The sequence below is a fragment of the Gossypium arboreum genome, chromosome 9 (genome assembly GCF_025698485.1).
Source record: "Gossypium arboreum isolate Shixiya-1 chromosome 9, ASM2569848v2, whole genome shotgun sequence".
Lineage (NCBI taxonomy): Eukaryota > Viridiplantae > Streptophyta > Magnoliopsida > Malvales > Malvaceae > Gossypium > Gossypium arboreum.
In genome coordinates this window covers 58,391,993-58,407,115 of record NC_069078.1, presented here as the reverse complement: position 1 = coordinate 58,407,115, position 15,123 = coordinate 58,391,993, and the positions used below count along the sequence as shown (strand labels likewise).

General features: G+C 31.6%; 1 non-coding gene across 1 annotated transcript; it reads right to left on the bottom strand.

The window, feature by feature from the left end:
• Positions 1 to 12,357: 12,357 nt before the first annotated feature.
• Positions 12,358 to 12,464, bottom strand: LOC128281312 (small nucleolar RNA R71). Its single transcript, XR_008271525.1, has one exon. It is a non-coding gene; the product is annotated as a small nucleolar RNA R71 (small nucleolar RNA).
• Between the last annotated feature and the right edge of the window lie 2,659 nt (positions 12,465 to 15,123).

Below are 15,123 nucleotides of genomic sequence, written 5' to 3'. Positions count from 1 at the left end.
AATTATATCGTATCATTTCATTTTGTTGTGAACAGTACATCCAATTTCAATATAATGGCAGTCATTATTTCATTTTATTATTTGAATTCTGCATAAAATTCATAGATTTTTCACATTTTATATTGGCCTTCCGACTCATATATTCGATATGTATTAGCAGTCAATACTATCGGTATTCGTATATATATATATATATCATTAATCAACTTTGTTTTACCATAACACAATTATCAATCCAATTTATATCTCACAAATCAAATATCACGTTACTTTCCATTTCATATACATTTGCAATCTCAATTATCAAATAACACTTTTCATTTCAGATTTTCAATCTCAAGATTTTGAGGACTCTATCATCATCATTTTAATTATACTTATCCCGCTTTTACCATTTATTCCCCCTATTAACTTGACTCAAATTTGGATGGATACACGAATCCAACCAACACACCAGTGTGACACCCAGTGCCTCGTCGAATAAATCTGAAGCAAATAGTAGAGCCCATCACTATCAATATGTTTGACACTTAGTGTCTCATCGGTATAACAAAAGAAAATTGGCACTAAGTGCCTTATCGATTTATAGTCGAAGTAAACTTGAACTCTTCCTATCCTATGGCACGCCAACTATATACGACTCTACTTGAACAGTTAATGAGGTAATCATTTTCAATTTCCATTATAAAGCCAATTTCTCAATTTAATTATATATGTTGAATAGTAATTCATCAGTACATATCAATACACAATAATCTCAAATCAATTCAATTTCATACCAACACAATTCAATCAATTATAATCAAATATCAATTCATCATTTTAAGTTTTAACGACCAGCTTATCAATTTTCTATGTTTTATTTCATAACTCACTTGTTGTACCAAATTGTACACAATTCAAACTATTATCAAACAAATACAAATTCACAAATCAAATATAAAAAAAGTTAAATACAATTATACTTTGTGAAGTTACCTGGGCAAGCGATCAATTCTCTAAGGACTAATCAGCAAATTTACCTTTTTCTTTGATTAACTCCGATTTGATCTAATTTCCTATTTATACAATTATTCAGCTCAATTTATCAATTTCAACCTTCTTATTTCATCCAATTATAAACATATATTAGCCCAATTTCATTTTTTTGGATGCTCCCTAAAGTTTTGCATTTTATTCAATTTAGTCTCTAAAACCAAACTTATCATAATTTTCACATTTAAGCCTCAATTTTCATTCCTCTTTCACTTTTATCCCTATACAACCTTTAAATTGAATAATTACAAAAATTTCATGCTAAATTCGAAATTATTATATTTTAGTCCCTAAGTTCAAAACTAACAAATTTCTTTGATAGTTTCAAAAAGAAGGTACGAATTAACTAAATCTAGTTACAATGATCTTAAAAAAAAAAAAACAGTAGCTTAAAACCACTTACATACAAAGAATGAAAGCTTGAAACTTCAAAATCTTTCTATTCTCTTCAAGTTTCGGAAATGGAGAAATAAAATGAAAAAGATGAAATGTAAATCTTTCTCTTCTTTATTACCTATTATATATTTTAAAAGTTTTAATATTATTTTAATTAAATCACAACCACACCGTCCACTAACATCAAAATGGTTTATTTCTATTTATACTTTGGTTTAATTACTATTTTCGTCCTTTAATAATTAAAAATCTCTAGAAATTAACTTTTATCACTTTTACATTTTAGTCATTATACCTTAATTAGTTACTAATTTGACAAAATTATCTATCAAAATTCAATTCACCAATAAAAAAAACTCTGTAAATATTTATTAAAAATATTTATGAGCTCAGTTTACAGAAATGAGGTCCTGATACTTCATTTTCCAACACCACTAACTTTCAGTACAAACCACTTTTACCTTCACTAACTCATCAATTAATAAAATATAATTTCACAATAAAATCATATTAACTCGTAAATATTAAATGATAATATTTACGAGCTCACTCGTCGAAATTGTGGTCTTGAAACTACTATTTTCGACACCACTAAAAATTGAATTGTCACATATAACTTGTACAAATCTTTCCAATTTGCAATTCGATCCAATCCATTAGTTCATAGAGCTATTTACTCGATTGAAAACATTTCTTGAACACCTCAATAGGAAACAAATTGTATATCCCATATAAAGATTACATAAAATATATCGGATTATTAATAAAGGATAAAATTCAACGACCTCTTAACCTACTAATAAAAGTATTATGTTGTAAGCATAAGAATTTAAATTTAACCCCAAATAATCTCATTCCTTACTCCTAATTATAAAAAAATAAGTAAAAGTTAAAAATATCATTTTTGCTCTAAAAACAAAAGCTAATTTAGTTCAAATACTGGAAACAAAATCTTCTGTCATTTTCTTATGTATAGTCTCACTTATAATTTTCTTTTTGGTAAAATCTTTTGTAACGCTTAAAAATCTAATTTTTGATTTGTTAAATTTTGCTATAATTAAGTATCTGCTTTAGTGGTTGAGTGTCTTAGTTAAATGTTTAAGGTATTGGGTTTAAGTCACATTTTTTGAAAAAATTAATTATTTTTGTTCCTAGGCCTATCTTTATTTGTTGGGTTTAAATATTATTTTCGCTCAAGTTGTGATAAAATGAGCCTACTGGTTCAATAGTAAGGTGTTAGCTTACCTTTTAATTTTGTAATTGAATCCCTGCGTGAGCGTGTTGGCAATGTTTTTGCTATTTCCGTTTGAACCGACTATGGCGATTATGGTCTAATTGAATTCTATCTGTAGGGGAAATTTTGATAAGATATCATAATATTGAGTCAGTTTAGGATTGTGATTTAATTAGAGATATTATTATTTTTATTATTCTTTATTTTAATTTAATTTGTTTTATTTTCTTTTCTCAAACTTCCCTATATACCCACATTTCCCATTTTATTTGTTTTTTTTCCCTCAACTTCCTGTTCTTTCTCATTTTCTCTCTTTTATGTTCCTTCTATCTTTTCAATATGTTTGGATTCTATTGCTCCAGTTTGGGGGTTTAAATCATTAAAGGTAGGGTTTCGTTATCTTTTTCTATTTCTTTATTGAAATTGTTCGTTGGGTGTTTTGGGAATTTTTTTTTGGAAGTTTTCGAAGTTGTGGTGCTAAAATCCATTTTTTTAATCCAATTAATTCAATACATTTTAAAAGAATATCAAGAGGCGTTAGGTGTTCCACCAGCGACATAAGGTTCGTGTTGCTGCTAACTTGTTTATCTATGAGTGTACAAATGTGTTCTTGGAGGATTAAATGAATTTGTAGTGAACTATTCTTGTTTAATTTCAACAAATTGATACAAAAATTAGTTGTGTTAATTGTCGATTTAGGTTCTGGGTACACGATTGTTGATTTTACATTAGAATCAATTAAGATATGTAACAAAAACCCGGGAAAACAATAAACAACAAAAGCAAAAAATTAGGACTGTCGACGCCACACAGTTATATGTCAGGCTGTATGGTAGGTCGTGTGTGATACAAGGCCATGTGACAGGCTGTGTACTGGACTGTGTGAGACATATGATCTGGGCCAATTGAGCCATGTGGGCTACACGGGTATGTGTGAGACTATGTGCTAGGCCGTATGAGCCCAAAAATTGAAAAATTTCCCTTGAGTTGTATTCATCGTATGAGTAGAACGTGAGCCTTCCATAGGGTCTATTTGATACAAATTAGTTTATAAATCGTGATATCTGATGTACTAATGTGATAAATACAATTTAAATATGCATGATTATTATGTTATGCACTCAATATGAACTAAAACATGATATGTATAATCTGATGCTTGTAAGCAGGATCTGTATTTGTATGAGAGCATGTATGATATGTTTATTCTGACATTTGTTAATTCTGTTTGTGCATTAGGGAGAGATTTGTGTTATGGAGGAAGTGTAGGCAATTTAATTATTTGTCGTATCCAGTGTTACGCCCATATATATATATATATATATATATATATATATATATATATATATATTTGTATTTGGCGATAAATCACCCAATGATCTGGCAGTTAAGCTGCAAATATTTTGAAAAGTGTCATACCAACACTAAGTGGTGTGTAGGGCTGGATGAGTATTTAATGAAATGGTCAGAGGTAGTGTGTAGTGGATGGGGGTAAGATTGTAAATCTACATCTGATATGTTCTAATACGGTTTCCGTTTTTGATATATGTCTGATTAATATCTATTGATTTTAATATATGTTACCCATTGAGCTTCGAAGCTCATTATTGTTTGTCTGTTACTTTTAGGTAATCCCCAAACTTAGGACGAATCGGTGTGATGAGAGCTCGGTTAAACATTTTAATTTTGCACTAATTAAAATTTGGTTTATTTTTTTTTAGTATTTTGGATTGTTCTGGACTGTTTTTAAGTTTGGAATTTTTATTTTCGTATTTAAAGTTTTAAAGTTTGGATGAGTGGTAAATTTAAATTTTACAATGTAATTAGCATGAGTTCAAATCTCACCATAACATTTTTTTAAAAACAAAATAAAAAACTAAAGTAACTTAGAATAATGTAACTTATTTTAAGTAGGAAAAATATTTTGTAATTTTCCTAACCAAGTTGATGCTCGGTTGACTCAAGATACCGATTTAGTCGAGGCTTAAATAACAATATAGATATATAAAATTTAATTATATAAAAATATTAGTACCATACAATTCACACATATTCTTTTATAATGAAAGGTAAAGTAAATTATCTATATTAAAATCTCTATCGCATACGCAGATGCATTTAGAAATCATGTATTTAAAATACATATTTATGTTTCAAAATAACATATAATAAATAATAATATAGATGTACATAGATGAAACTGATTAGTAATATACGATGAATATTAAGATGAAGTTTTGTTGAGCGTAAGTTAAAAATTTTACTAATTTAATTGTCATGGGTTCAAAACTCCCTATATGTATATGTTTTTATTGTTTTTGTTAAAATAAAAGGACTAAAGTACCTTTAAATAATTTAAATTATAATTACGAAGGATATTTTTGTAATTTCCCTAACGAGTTGGTGTTCGGTGACTTGTGACACCAACTCAACCACGACTTAAATAATAGTAACTATATATATACAATTGATACAAATAATAAAGTATGCATAATAAAAAGAGGATATTTAGTATGATAAAATTTAATCATTAATTAATTTATCTAGATTCCAAAATTATTATTTTAGAAAATTTTTAAAATTTTAACTTTTTATATTTTTTAGAATTTTTTAGAAAATATATATTTTATAAAAATATATAAATTTTGAAATTTTTATAAATATTTTAAATTTTATTTTATTTTTGGAGAGATCAATTTGTACATTTTCAAAATTGATAGAAACTAAAGAGATATTTATATCAACATGTTATTTAAATTACTTATTTAAATTTATTTAAAAATCGAATAAGTAAAAATTTAACTATCTAATTATTATTATTGAATTGATTAGTATTTAATTCAATGAAGGTGAATGTGACACAGTAACTATTGCTTTGTCTTATTATAAATTTAGATAATTGTTACAAAACGGCATTGCCGTAAACGTGAAAAGCCCTGCACCCCATCTACGAGTTAGTTTGGCAATGCTTTTGAAAAATGCTGTGAAAAAGTACTGTAAAAAATGTTTTTGAGAGGTGCTTTTGAAAAGTTTGATTTAAAATTTGAGTGTTTAGCATTGCTGTCAAAAAGTGCTTTTGAGAAATAAAATGTATATTTTAGACATGTTATTATCAAGTAACAAATATGTATTTAAATAATATTTAAATTAGTTAATATTATTATTTTTAGTAAGAATATAAAAAATTATTATAACTTCTTGTTAATATTTTAATATATAAAATATAAATTTTAAATATTTTAAGTAATAAATATTAATTATTTATAAAATTTAATTAGAATATATAAACTATATTTTAAATATTTAAATATAATTATTAAATATTTGTAATTAGTATTTTAAAAATATTTTTATTTTTAATTAATGATTTTAACACATTTGTAATTAAGTACTAAGAAAAAAAGAGGAAGTACTATGCTATTGGAGGGGTGAAAAAGTAATTAAGCACTAAAAATATTTTTGGAAGAGAAAAAACTAAAAATTTTAGCTTCTCTTTTTCAGAAGTGCTTTTCAAAAGTACTTCTAGAAAACTAAAAATTTCAGCTAAAAATAACTTGTTCTACACAGCTTTTCTTTCAGAAATATTTTTAGAGCCAAAAATACTTTTGAAAAGCAATACAAAACTAGCCCTACCTCGTGAAAATGCATTATTTACTTTTGGATTTTGCCTAAAGCCCTACACATTATCAAGCTGGATGTGACAAATTTGACAAATTTGCTGTTCAATTCGCTTAAGTTCACTGGTTGAGCACCTACTTTCATTTCCTCCTTCCTTCAATTTGGTTTACATATTTTATTCTTTTTTTGTTCGTTGGATGTTAATTGTACTCCTATATTTAAATAATTTTAACGTATTCGTACATATAAGTGATTATGAGATAATAATATTAAGGTGTTAGTTTATTAAGTTATAGAAAAAATTTAAGTTATAGATTCTCTTGTTGATGTCAATTGGTTCTTATTATTATAATTGAGGGAATTGTTTATAGAAAACTTATTCATTTAATAATATTATAAATGATAATGCTAAAAATAATGACTATTATAAAATTTTTTAAAAATTATAAACATCATTTTGATGGGAAAATTAGCAGAGAATGCTGTTTTTAAAACTTCATTAGGGATTTAGCCCATTTTATAACATCCATAATTTTGAAAATTTAATTGTGCGATTTTGCAGTAATTAAATTTTTATATCTGTGGCTCTGTGTTCTGCTATTGTGTTTAAGGCTAGAGTTTGAGTCGTATCGTTAAAAGCTTTATTATTTTAAAAACTATTAAAAACTTTATTATTTTAAAAACTATCCTTATCCATGCATTACATAATTAAGTTCAATTCAGTGTAAATTTATGTCAAGGATGAGTTTGCTAGTTCACTAGTTAAGCATCTATATTTTGTTAAGTCCTGTGTTTAAGTCCTGGAGGGGACGATAAGAAATATTTTTGCCAAATGCTAGAGGTTTACTTGGAAGTTAAATTTTAATTAACGTTGGTTCTAAACTTTATTCTTTTTCCTTAGTTCTTTTTCTCCTTCGTTCTTTTTCTCCTTCGTTCTTCTTCTTTATTTTTCTCATTCGTTTTTCTTTTTTCTTTTTCTTCTTTGTTTGTTTTTTATTATCTCTTCCTTTAATTTTTGCTAATCATGGTAGTAAGGAGTGCGAGATTAGTTGAAGTTTTGTCATTAGTCGTTGTTCGGAAGGATATCGAGTAAGTCATTTTCAATTCGTACGTTTCTATGGTTTTTTTTCGTAAACTCCTTTGAATTGAGTATTTTGTCATTGTGAGAATATCTGATAAATGATCGGTTGTTTCACTATTAGGAAGGAATATCGTAGTAGGAAATTGCAAAATGATAATTTCAATGATCGTAGTTGAAATTTCGGTAAGTTTTGGTTCCGTTGAAGGTTTCGTATCGAAACCTTCGACATATGTGTTATACGCGTAATAAAGAAATTTCGTTGATTAAAGGCCTTAATTGTGTGACTGAGTAATTGTTTTACACTTTAGAGATCCTTTACGTTGTTATCGCTTCGAAATCCCTTCAGGTGCGTATCGGAAACCCTTAGTTCTGTGATTTTTGAACGTTGGAAAACAAGGTTGTTGATGCCACACGGCCAGACACACGAACATGTGTCCAGGTCGCGTGAGCTACACAGCCGTGTGAGCTGCACAACCATGTCTCAGGCCGTGTGGGTGGCCGCGTAACTCACTATTCATCGATTTGGAGTCATATGGGCAAGGCACACAGGCATGTGTCCAAGCCATGTGTGGCCATGTTACTGCAGGGTTCAAATAGGCAAAGGACAATGGCATCTGTTTAGGCCGTGTAACTCACTATTTGCGACTTTGGACCACACAAGCAAGCACACAAGCGTGTGCCTAGGCCGTGTGAGTTACACAGGCAAGGACATAGGTGTGTGTCCAAGCCATGTAACTCTTTGTTTACGCTTTAGAACCACATGGACAGAGGACATAAGCATGTACCCAGGACGTATGAGCCACACTGGCAAGGACATAGGCGTGTGTCCAAGCCGTGTGACATAGAAATAGAGTCTCAACCTATCTTTGAGGCTGTAAGTGTTGCCTAAGAGTAATATTGATTTCCTCAATGTACGAATGATCTGAATTTGATTGTACGAGAACTCTATGATACTCTGTGACTGACGTATGAATACCATAACTGTATGTAAACTATGATACCTATCCTGATATTGAACTATGTTATCTACTTGTGAAACAAATTAGAATGACTGAATACATATTGTGGATATTTGTACTCCGCATTTGCATGGGTTGGGATATTACGAAGAAGGAAGTAATCTGCTCTGAATTAGTGGCTAAGCCAACATGTGTATATTTCTAATTTTGGCGCTTTGTCGTATTACAATCTAACAGCTAAGTTGCGTCTCTATAAATGTGTCAGGCAGACACTCTATGGTGTGTAGCGTTGGTTAGGCATTGAACACCCTTAACAATGTGTTAGGATGGCTGAATATGGTGTGTAGCAGATGGGGGTTAGGAATATCTGCATCTCAATCTGATCTGTTCTGTAAATGAAACTAAAATTATTTCTGTATATGTAACTAATTTGTCTTGAATATGAACGTAAAATGCTTCTGTTACCAAATTGAATCTTTGAATTCAAAAACTATTTGATAAATGTGTTTTAATTGAAAAAACTTCTTTTATGCACTGAGTTCACAACTCACTTTGTTATGGATTGGAATTCAAGTGGTTCTCAGACTTGAATGGGTCGGTGTTGAGGGAGCTAGGTCAAGCTTTTATCTTTCTTCTAAATACTACTATTAGAAATTTCAGTATTCTAAGATATTATGATGTTTGGAAGGATTGTATACTCAGTTAATTGTTGTGTTGGATATTATGTGGTAAATGGTTCATTCTGATTGTGTTATAAATGTGGCGTTGTTAATATCGTTGTGTAACTCTCTGAACTTGGTCTGGACATCTAGGCTGGGTTTAGGGTGTTACAATTTTTCTCAAATTTAGGGGAATAGTCCAATTTTGGAGAGAGAAACAAAAAATGCTTCCAACAGGTCGCGTTTTCTTCCTTCTAAAAATTAATTGTTTTTTTGTGTTGGGTCTTGTTAATTTGGGGAAAAATATTTATTTGTGTTTGTGTTTTAGGGAGAAATTGTGATAGTTTTAAGGTATGTTTGATTTCACAATGATGCGATGGCGCTTGGAGACCTACACATTTCATTTGCCTTGTAAGGAGTGCATTATCACTTTAGAAGATATCACACTGCGACTCAGGCTCCCAATTCACGGTGGCTATTGTAAACTTGAAATTATATAAGGTTTTTCTATATATTTTTACCACCTTTTTTACTTAATTATTGTGTTTTCTTGAGTAATTATTTTTAAAATAGGTGAAATTTACTTAATTAGTAATTTTGGACATGAATTTGGAAAGTATGTAAAATTATGCTTAATTACATGATTTTCATGTTAATTTATATTAATTCATGTTAATTTATTTAATTCATGTTAACATGTTTTGTGCCTCAGTCGATTATGTTTAGGTTATTAAATCCGACTAAGTTAAGGTTCATAATATCTTTAGTTAGTTCTATTATCTTGCATGGTTTTTAGATTTATGTAATGAAACTATTGTGAATTTAAATGTCCCTATGACCTTGCATAAATGCTAAGAAACCCTTACTCTAATATGATCAATAAAATGCATATTTAACTAAATAAATGATTCGAGAGGACTTAATTTGGTTTCCAAGCCCATAAGAGATTGATTTGCCATGGAAGTAATTTCAAACATGTTAGCATGATGAAAGTAAATTGAATTAATTAATATAAGCAGAAACATCGTAGAAGATTCCTGAGACTTAAAACGAACAATCCACCAACAATTAAACAATAATTCAAAACAAACACTAAGATTATCACACCACTAACTTCGTCTAAACATTTTGAGACAAGAAAATCATAAATCACATAATAATTACCTTCACACTATCGCAAATCACGAATCTAGAGCGTTAGAGGGATCGTTATCTTCAAGACCTTCCCCTAAACAACAACCGAACATATAACCAAAAGGGTTGAGCAGTTGATAAACCATAATTTATACATATTTTTACCCCATGCTTAACACATTTTATGGATGGTTTCTCCTTAGAATTGGTGAATTAGATGCTCCTAATACTTTAATTTCATGTTTTATACTTAGGTGAGCATAGGAGAGTAAAAAGGGCGAGAAACGGGCCGAAAACGGAGAAAATGGACCCACGTGGGAAATTAACACGGCCTGGACTTCCTCACATGGGGGTGTTACACAGCCGTGTCCCTTTGGTAAGTTCGAAGCACGACTTACACGGGTAGATCACACGCCCGTGTCCATTTAACAACCTTGGCCACGGCCTTAAGTAATCGCACACGGGCGTGTCACACGGGCATGTCCCTACCGAGCCCAAGTTTAGTCCAATTCGAAAAAGGCTAATTTTTAGGGCTCTTAGGCATTCTAAAGCCTATTTAAAAACCCGAGAAGGCTCTTAGAAGGGGGACGCAGAGTAGGAAGCAAGGAATTACTCAAGGAAAGCCGATTGATCCATCTTAAGAGCCGGGTTTATCATCAAGACTGAAGATCTCCCTTCAAGTTCCTTCAAGAGTTTTGGGTTTTCTTATGTTTTGTTACCTTTATGCTTTTGAGATGTTTTCTTTCATAAATATGAACTAAACCCCCTAAATACCTAAGGGGAATGAAACCTAAGACAGATCTTTTTATTAATATCTGAATTGTATGATAAATATTTGACTTGTTCTTAATTATGTGTTCTTAATTCTTGTTTTAATATTCCAGGATATTGATTCAAGTTACGTTCTTATTCAGAGGAGGAATAGACCCTGTCTAAGAGTAAAATTATCATAATTAAGCGGAGTTGATTGCACGCCTAGAGATAGGGTGACAAGATTTTGCCGGATTAGGGTGAAACCTAATAAGGGAATCCATAGATCGAGTTAATACAATTCTAGGGTGTTAATTAGAAAGAGATTTCAATTATTCAACCTAGGGTTAGACGTTTTTAGTCTCGAGAGAGATAATAATATAACTTAGGGATTTCTACGGATCAAGTCAAATGAATAAATCGTCTAATTCAGAGTCAAATAACAAGTGAAGTCTAGGTGGATTTTTCCTTAGGTATTGTCTCAATGAATTGAATTTTCCCAAAAGTATTTTCCCAAGTTTCCTTTCTGTGCATTCTTAGTTAATAATTAATTTAGATAACCAAACCTTTTAATTTTTAGGCTAGATAATAAAAAAAGAAGTAAATACTAGTACTCGTAGTTTCTTTGGGTTCGACAATGCGGTCTTGCTGAACTATACTATTGTTCGATAGGTACACTTGCCTTAATCGTGATAAAAAGTTAGTCTCAAGAATGATTCATTTATAAATCTTTAAAACCTGTTATGAATATCACGCATCAAGTTATTGGCGTCGTTGCCGGGGAACTAGGATATTAGGAAAACTCGATTTTTATTACTTTAGCCATTTATTTTATTTGCAATTTAAGATTTTATTTTATTTTATTTTCTAATTTTTCTCTTATTTTATTCTGACAGGTTTTTCTAGTTTATGACCAGAAGAAACCCGTCAGGACCACTACTTTTTTATGGTGAGATCAACCACACAGTTCGCAGAAATAGACAAGAAATAAGGCGAAGCCTAAGATACACAGAGGACGAGCAAGAGGACAATACTTCAACCACAACCGAGGAGATGGCTGAAAATCAAGAAAATCCACTACCTCCTATGATTGTTGCTGATCCAGAAAATCAGAATCCTACTCCACGCACTATGTATGATTATGCTAAACCTAATTTAACAGGAACTGAGTCAAGTATAGTTAGACCTGCTATTGCTGCAAATAATTTTGAACTGAAACCTAACACAATTCAAATGATACAACAGTTTGTTCAGTTTGATGGTTTGCAGGACGAGGATCCCAACACTCACTTGGCAAATTTCCTAGAATTTTACGATACATTTAAAATTAATGGCATTTCTCATGACGCCATTCGCCTTCGGTTGTTTCCCTTTTCGTTAAGGAATAAGGCTAAACAATGGTTGAACTCATTACCACGAGGGTCAATCACTACTTGGGAACAAATGACTGAAGAGTTTTTATTAAAATATTTTTTGCCAGCTAAAACAGCCAAATTATGTAATGATATCTCCTCTTTTGTGTAGATGGATTTAGAAACACTCTACGATACATGGAAGAGATACAAGGACCTTTTGCGAAGATGCCCTCATCATGGGTTACCACTCTGGCTACAGGTTCAAATGTTTCACAACGGCCTGAATCCTTCAACTTGATAGATGATTGACGCAGCCACTGGTGGAACTATCAATAATAAGACACCTGAGGCGACTTACGAATGTATTGAGGAAATAACTATCAATGGCAAGTTATGAGGACAAAGCTGACGAAGGTAGCCGGTGTTTTCAACCTCGATGCTGTTACTATGCTATCTAACCAAATAAAACTCTTAAATAAAAAGATTGACAGCTTGTGTGGTTTTACTCAGGTACATCCAGTGATGACGTGCGATTTGAATGGAAGAGGAGCATGCACAGAATATACCCTAGCATCGAGGATGAACAAGTCCAATATATGGGTAATAATAACTCTAGTCCTCAAAATAACTCGTATAGTAATACTTATAATGCAGGTTGGAGGAACCATCCCAATTTCTCGTGGGGTGGTCAAGGAAATCAAAGGCCACAACATCTTCAGGGTTTTCAACAACCACCTTACCAGCAGGAAAAAAAGTTGAACCTTGAGGAGATGTTAACAAAATTCATCTCGGTGTTAGAAACTCATTTCCAAAATACCGAGATAGCCTTTAAAAATCAACAAATGTCAATCCAAGGGCTTGAAACTTAGATAGGTCAGCTCGCTAAATTGTATCTGAATGACCACAAGGTAGCCTGCCAAGTAACACTGAACATAACCCAAAAGAGCACGTGAAAGTAGTTACATTAAGGAGTGGGAAAGTGTTTGCTAAATCTGAAAAGAAGCCACCACAAGAAGTTGACAGAAAGGAGGTCGAACCCAAAAACAATGACAATCTAAGGCCCAAAAAATATACCACCAATCCCATACCTAGCAAAGTTGAAGAAAGACCGCATGAATGAACAATTCGATAAATTTCTTGAACTTTTTAATCAACTGCATATTAACTTTCCTTTTGTTGAAGTTATATGATAGATGCCTACATATGCAAAATTTTTAAAAGAGCTTCTAACAAACAAAAGGAAGTTTGAAGACTTATCTACAGTAGAATTTAATGAAGAGTGCTCAGCCATACTCCAGAATCAACAACCAACCAAACTGAAGATCCAGGAAGTTTTACTATTCCCTGCTTAATTGGTAGTTTGAATGTTGATAAAGCACTAGCTGATTTAGGCACCAGTATTAATTTGATGCCATATAAAATGTTTAAACAACTTGGTCTTAGAGAACCTAAACCCACTAGGATGAGTATTCTATTAGCTGATAGATCTGTTAAATATCTTAAGGGAATTATAGAGGACGTACTTGTAAAAGTAGATAAGTTTATATTCCATGTTGATTTCATTGTGCTTGACATGGATGAAGATGTTGAGGTGCCTTTAATCATAGGTCGGCCATTTTTAGCCACTGCTAGGGCTGTAATTGATGTGGGTGATGGTAAGTTGGTACTAAGAGTAGGTGACGAAGAGATTATTTTTAAAATTTATGGTGCAATGAGATTTTCTAGAGAACAGGATGACTCATGTTATTTTATCGACTTTATTGATCATGCTACTCAATATTCTTTTTAGGAAATTGTACACAAGGAGACGATGGAACTGTGTCTCACCCAAGGAGATGGGATGGATGATGATTCTGAAATAGGAATTGAACTAAACTCCAATGAAACCTCCCCAAAACTAGCAAAATATGAGGGAATTAAGGTAACAGATGAACTTAAGCAAAAACCCTTTATTGACGAACCTCCCAAACTGGAACTTAAGCAATTACCGAATCACTTGGAATATACATTCGTTGGAAATAATTCCACATTACCAGTAATTATTGCATCCAACTTGCAACCCAATGAGACAGAAGAATTACTCCAAGTATTAAGAGAGCATAAAAGGGCCATAGCTTGGAAAATTTCTGACATTAAAGGGATCAGCCCTTCTTTTTGCACCCACAAAATTTTAATGGAAGATGAATATAAACCATGCGTGCAAGCCCAAAGACGACTGAACCCCAACATGAAGGAAGTTGTTACAACTGAGGTAATTAAACTCCTAGATGCTGGAATCATTTGTCTTATTTCTAACAGTCCTTGGGTGAGTCCAGTGCAGGTTGTTCCTAAGAAAGGAGGCATGACTGTTGTGGCTAATGAGAAGAATGAACTAATCCCAACAAGGACAGTCACAAGTTAGAGAGTGTGCATTGATTATAGGAAGCTAAATGATGCCACGAGAAAAGACCACTTTCCCCTCCCATTTATTGACCAAATGTTGGAAAGATTGTCAGGACACAAGTTCTACTGCTTTTTAGACAGACTCTCTGGCTATTTCCAAATCCCAATAGCTCTTGAAGATCAAGAAAAGATGACATTTACATGTCCATACGGTACGTTTGCTTATCGTAGAATGCCTTTTGGATTATATAATGCTCCTGCTACTTTTTAGCGCTGCATGATGGCCATTTTTTACGAACTCGTAGAAGGCGTCATGGAGGTATTTATAGATGATTTTTCAATTTTTGGTAACTCTTTCCATCTTTGCCTCAAAAATTTAAAATGAGTGCTAATTAAATGCGAGGAAACAAACCTTGTGCTTAACTGGAAATAATGTCACTTTATGGTTCAAGAAGGTATTGTATTAGGACATAAAATTTCTAGTAGAAGGATTGAGGTTGATAAATCTAAAATTGAAACC